Genomic DNA, 7,245 nt, shown 5'->3' with positions numbered 1-7,245 from the left:
CCTTTGAAGAAAATCGCGTTTCAGAACGATTGTGTCTAAACTGTTTGCCTGGATCTAGCTTTGGGCCGAGATATTGGAACTGAAAAATTTTATGCAATATTAAATTGAAGATATTGCCATCTACTAGACTTTGTGCCAGCGCGTCTCTGTAAGTACAACGCGCTTGTCATATATTATATTCTACTGCCAAACAGCAATACTTAGTATTGTTGTGTTATGATGATGGTTGAGTGAGCCAGTCTAACTACTAGTTCCCAAGATTGCATTGGTGATTTGAGGAACGATTAATATATATATACCAAGGTCTATGGGTAGTGGTGATCGTTTACCACTAGTAGTTGATATAAAAAAGGTACCAAGATTTTAGATCTTAGATCGGAAGTTTGACGTTGCTTTGATACATTAAAAAGTAAATACAATCTGGAACAGATAGTAGCACAACCATTATTTATTATTCTATTCCTCAATAAGACATTTGAATTGTAAGAAAATTCGCATGATTCGCTTCTAGTAAATTAGCTGCCTATAATATATGTAAGTAAAATTAGATCAATTTTTTTTTTTTAGAAATATATATTGACCATGATGAAGAAGTTTTCTGTCTACTTGTGTTTCCTAGAAATGTTTTCATAAATTCTTTCTATATTAGACTTTATATTATGAAACGAATTATCTAATAAAATGTCAAGAATCTAAATATTATAGTTTAAGCTGTGAATTGATATTAAGTTAGTAATGTAAACATTTTTTTATTCAGCTTTGTACTGTATTTTTGACTGTCAAAGATGATTCGTAAAGCAACACCTCACCCGAGAAGAACCGGGACTGCAAGGCACAAAATTTGCTCTTCATATGGATATGGTTTGGACAGTCACGCCTTAAGCACATCAAACGCCCATGTTCAAACAGTGTTCTGACGAATTCCTATATAAAAATATTTTTAATGCTCCAATCCCATTGGTCTAAGACTTAACAGTTATATGTGATTCGCCCACCAACGCGCGGCATCTAGGTTTTTTGGATCCGATGCTCCCTTTTTTTCTTTCAAAACCTTTTAAAACCCTGTTGTCTTTGAAATGGATCGGAAAGCCTGGGGATCGGTGTCGATATAACGCATCAGCACCATCTCCCGTGCTTTGCTACGCTCGTCACTTGGCGGAGCTCTCCTCAGGGTAGGAAGATGATCTCGCCCTCCCGCACGCTAGATCACCGGGTTTGGGTTGGGTTTTTTTCCATCACATTGCTCCAATGTGGACTGGTTTAACAACATACAAGCTTATACAAAATCAAATACTTTTTTATCTCCAATCATTTTTTATCTCATATCATTTATTTAGAATGTATCTCAAAATATATAAAGTTAATCTTAAGAAGTCGTGATAGTACAATAAATTATCTAAATCCAGCGAGAAAAAACAGCAATTATTCGTATGCAGTTGAGTTTTCGTTTTACGCAACATTTAACTTAAGCTAAATTTATTTATACGTCGTACTATTTAGTGCATTACTGCGATTAAATTTTAAGCTCTCAATAACAAAAACGTAAATAGCCAGCACTATTTTCTATTGGAACTTCTACTTATTTTAGTTTTAAAGTAACAGTATATTTATGTTGCTGAGCTATGTCCACCTCACCTTATACTAACACGCTGTTTCAATTGGTGGACATACTAACCCCCTATTCATACGAAACATGCAGGTATTAACAGATTTGTTTTTTTTTAAGTGATAGTAGAAATGGCCCATTCTATGGAATTACTAATATTCCTATGTAACCCTTCAATTAAGCTATTAAGCAGTGGAAATAACAATAGCCCAAGGGACTATTTCACGTTATTTACGATGGAAAGAGATGAAATAAGATGAATACAATACAAATAAAGCACATCTGTTATTATGCGACCATGTTAAGTACACAATATTAACATACCGTCATTTGTACTGAGAGTAACGATTACTGACTTTGTTTTCATATTAACACATATTTTGACATATAACATACAAAATTATACTCTTAGACTAGTAACCTAAGATCAATTAAAAACGTTTTTAGACCAATTTAACCTAAGATTAAAAAATAAACCCTGAGAAATACGACTATACCGAATTAGTGTTCCTAAGCATGTCTGCTTAATATTGAAATTAATGAGGTATTCATAATTTGTGTTCATAATAATTTATCTCATGATTATTGGGGAAGGTTGACACGAGGAAAACTTCATACCATTTTATCACATGAGAAAATTTAAAGCTTAAGAGTAGAGGTATGTCTTTAATCCAGTGGTAAGTTATTTACACGCTCACAATGACACTGCCTGGCTCCACTATCAGTACAGTTCAATGGCACCAAATTATCCCATTAAATAAGTTTTTTAAAATCGCGCTGTTGTGGTTATTCGGACATCTAGATACAGCGAATTAGTCTTTGAAATCTGACGCGATGTCCGAAGATGAGATTAATTAGCCGGAATTATTCCAAGCAATTCCTCCCGTTCTCACTTCCGTGGAAAATGCGGTAGAAGATACAGAGGGACCCAACATCTCTAAGAAATAATTAATTAAGTTTTAAATCGATACAACGATTATAAGTTACAATCGAATTCCCTGATGTTTTCAAATACATATTTTTACATACGTTTCTTTTATAAATATATCATATATTCACTTATTTGCTACACACACATATAAAACGTGTAAGAATTTCGTCTAAGTAGATACGGAATTTACGTTTACATTAACAGCCTGTAAATTTCCCACTGCTGGGCTAAGGCCTCCTCTCCCTTTGAGGAGACGGTTTGAGCATATTTCACCACGTATTATAACGAATTATAATATAATATATAATAATTTTTTAACCCGCAATCTACGGTTAAGATGCATGCGTTCTAACCACTTTCGAAAAAATATTATATATGGTGAGTCGACCCTTAAATAAATGTTAAGGTTTTACTAAGGAAATCCTTACTAATAGCCTAACATTTATAATTTTAGGGTCTCCTTTTTTGCGTTATTGCTTTACAAAATTGAGACTGTATCTATCAATGTCGATTTTAGTATATGACGTACAGCTTCAAACACAGGTAGGAATACTACTTTGATATTACAATCGAACGAGGATACATTCAGTCCATAAATTGTATAAAACAAAGTCTCCTGGGAGTGTGGCTTACAAACGTATACTCGCACGTTTAATCGTTATTATAGGAGAAAAAGTTTCTGCTCTTGGAGCGTAAAAGCTAAAACTAAGACGATTATTTGGAAACTTACTTTAAGCATATGCACAAACATTTGTAAATCGGTCCCAAATGCAACACTCCGGGCATTTATTAACTTAAGTAATGACGTCATAAGCTAAATAATATAGTCACAGTGGCGGACCAGCTTGTTCAAGAGCCAACCTGCTCTCCTGACCTGGAAAGACCGTATGATAAATAAGGCAGTGCCTAAACTGAATTTTAACTGGAGATCTCCAGTTAATATTCACGTGTCATATTTATTATAAAGTAGTTATAATTTAAACTATTATTGCTTTCCAAACAAAAAAATTAAATACTAAAAATCATTCTTCAAACAGAAAAATGTCCAGGCATTAAAAACGTAACAAAAAACATTTCCGTCACAAAACTAAACTGTTCACTATTATTTACTTTTCATTGTACAAACGAATATTTGTTTTTTACAAAGGATGCAAACAAGGAAAATAGTGAAAAATGCAAACAGTAGCATGGTCGCGGTGTATAAATAGTCGTTGCAGGGGTGGCGCCCGACGTGGGGCAGCGATTAGAGGCATCTGTGACAAAGATTTATCCTAACGATTGATGGATAGAACCTATGACGTGACAAGTTTTTATTTTTATATTTTTAGGGGAAGCAATTATATTTAAACGTTCCGATAAATATACATTTAAGTAACCTAAAATGTCAGATTTAACATGTTAGTAGTCATGAGTGTAGTCATATTTTAGTAACTATACGAGTTGGTAGTGTATGTTGTAAGTATTACAACGATATGGAAGAAAAAAAAAAACAAAATATATCTTATTTAAATTACACTCAATGCTTAATATACTTTACGAGAACCCTCGAATCGGAACGTCAAAGGCTTAATCACAAATTAAATCACAAGTTACATCTGGTCTAAAATGTATATTCTATTTTATTCTTATATAAAATTGAATTTATATATATTTCCTGTATAGAAATAAACTGATAATAACTCCACGATTTCTTAACGTGTGTTACACTAGCAATATGGTTCCAACTACCTACCAAAAGGATTTCCTTCGGGAACTACTCGGGACCGTTATTGCGAGGGAAAATTCAGAGTAGGCAAGTGCAGTATCGCCTAGCGACTAAAACATTATTTTAACATATTAATAGGGGGTCAAACCCGACAGGCATCATTTTCTAGTGTTTAATTTGTGTTTGAGGACAAATAGTACCACCTGTATTTCTATGAACAAAAATTAGAGCAGTGTTGTCGAATAACATCCAAATCTTCTTATCTAGAGGAAAGAGTCCATTATCCAGTAAGATATGACACTTTATTTTTTTAAACCACTTCATTCATTTGTATCCTTTTTTGCAAACGCAAATAAATAATGTTAAAAAAGCATTTCTTTATTATTTGTAATTGTTAAAATGAATCGATTCCTCGGGTTGTGTTAATCACTACCCGAGAAATCGATTCGAGGAGAATCGAGGTTCGGGATTAGGTCATTGTTACACTTAATGAGAAGCGTTTGGTATTTAAGATTTAGGATTGACAACGTCTAATCTCATCACTGTATACAATTTTTTACTTTTTAGATAACTTTTTTTTAATACAAATAGTCGAATAAATTTCTGAACACAGTTGGTTTTGTAAAGTTATATTCAATGGCAAAACGGTCACAAATGCACACATGGGCGGATTAACCATATTGGAACTCAAAGGCCAAGGCACTTCAAATAGAACCACAGTTCACTTCATAATTACGACATCAAAGTATGACATCACTTTATTTGCAGTAATATTTATCTTTATAAAAGAGCCGAGATGGCCCAGTGGTTAGAACGCGTGCATCTTAACCGATGATTTCGGGTTCAAACCCAAGCAAGCACCACTGAATTTACATATGCTTAATTTGTGTTTATAATTCATCTCGTGCTCGGCGGTGAAGGAAAACATCGTGAGGAAACCTGCATGTGTCTAATTTAATTAACCCGCATTGGAGCAGCGTGGTGAAATATGCTCCAAGCCTTCTCCTCAAAGGAAGAGGAGGCCTTAGTCCAGCAGTGGGAAATTTGCAGGCTGTTCATGTTTAAAAAAAAAAAAAAATTATATTCGCTAAATTCATCGCTGATTATTTTTCAAATTCCCAGTTTTAACCCTCTAGACAGTTGTTTAACTAATGGATAATTCGGCCTTGTGTATTTTAACGTCTATCTTGAGTTCTTTACTATATCTTACCCTTAATACTTATTTATTTCAGCTCAGAAACAAATTTATTATAAGGAAAAAAACCGGCTCATTTGTCCGTGGACATTAAGTGCTATTGTTGTCTTGTAATACATTTATCCTGATGTATTGGCACTGGTGGCGAGAGGGTAAAAATATAGAAAAATTATACGATCTTCATTTACTTATTTTTTATCTGTGGCACAAATTGTTAGTCATAATAAGACATAATAATATTATGCCAATTGAAGTGTACGACATCAAAGTGGTTGTCTACATGAAGTCTTACTTTTGGTATAATTTTTTTTTTTTTTATGGTAGGTTACAAAGTGATTTACAAGATGATCGAACTGTTTTTGATAAGTAACCAAATTTTTAATGTTTTATATTCGAACTTTTCTCTCAATTATGGCCAAAAATTATGGTTTTGTAATTTTTTTTGATCAGACAATTTCAGGTTTCGATGTAAATTTCCCTTTGGTTATCTATATATAGATCTGTAGAAGCTGTCAAGCTAAGAATACGTCGAAAAAAATACGCACCCTATACCCTGTACAATCAATGATAGCTTGATCTTCATGACAGATGTAAATTTTTCTGATCGACATAACATTGCAATGACGAAAATTTTATTTTCTTAATTAAATGATTTTAAAAATTGTAAATTAAAAAAAAAAAAACAAAAATACATATAATACAAAAGTTCCTAAAGATTCAAGAATTATCCGAAAATTTTAAGACATTTGCTATTATATATTATTGCTTCAAAGTATAATTTAACTAGAAACACTGAATAAACAAAACACGGTTGTACATTGGCAACATCGGTCGGACGGTAGGGACAGGATTACGAATAACAGTAACTACTATCGATATAATCAATATCGATTACAAAAATCCTTATTAAAGATCATTATTAAGGTATTGTTACGAACGGGGGTCCTTTTGCTGGTATCACTCTTTAGCTGGTATCACTCTTTTTTGAAAAATAAGTCAAAAGAAAATGATTTCTATAATTTGAATTACGCATTCCATCGTTTCATCGACTGTTATATATATTATTTTTTCTGTTTCTTATCACTAGCCCGAGTCGAGATGGCCCAGTGGTTAGAACGCGTGCATCTTAACCGATGATTTCGGGTTCAAGCCCAGGCAGGCACCACTGAAATTTCATGTGCTTAATTTGTGTTTATAATTCATCTCGTGCTCGGCGGTGAAGGAAAACATCGTGAGGAAACCTGCATGTGTCTAATTTCAAACGAAATTCTGCCACATGTGTATTCCGCCAACCCGCATTGGAGCAGCGTGGTAGAATATGCTCCAAACCTTCTCCTCAAAGGAGAGGAGGCCTTTATCCCAGCAGTGGGACATTTACGGGCTGCTAATGCTAATGCATCACTAGCCCGTCTGTCAAAAAGATCAAGCTAACTTGAACAGGGTGTAGTAAATAGTACGACGTTTGGTGAGTATGAACCGTAACTGTCACACACACCGAGATAATAAAGTTGACTTGTTTGTTTTAGTTCTTCTGTAGTGCGACACTCCGATCTAGATAGTTATATAAATAATTTGTGCGAAACTGTCTGTAAGCTGTGATATACTGGGGTACTTACGTATAAACGTCACCGCTCCAAAAAACGAATGCGCCAGAATCGGTTAGATTAAGTTTTAATTATAAAATAAATAAATCCTAACATATATTGCCACATTCGTAGGTTTTTTTTTTTTTGCTGTAGTGGCGTTCATACTTATGTAGCCATAGTAATTACAATGTAACGCATTATTTTCAGCTGAATTATAATCTA

The sequence above is a fragment of the Vanessa atalanta genome, chromosome 21, assembly GCF_905147765.1.
Source record: "Vanessa atalanta chromosome 21, ilVanAtal1.2, whole genome shotgun sequence".
NCBI lineage: Eukaryota > Metazoa > Arthropoda > Insecta > Lepidoptera > Nymphalidae > Vanessa > Vanessa atalanta.
Note: the sequence above shows the minus strand (reverse complement) of the source record.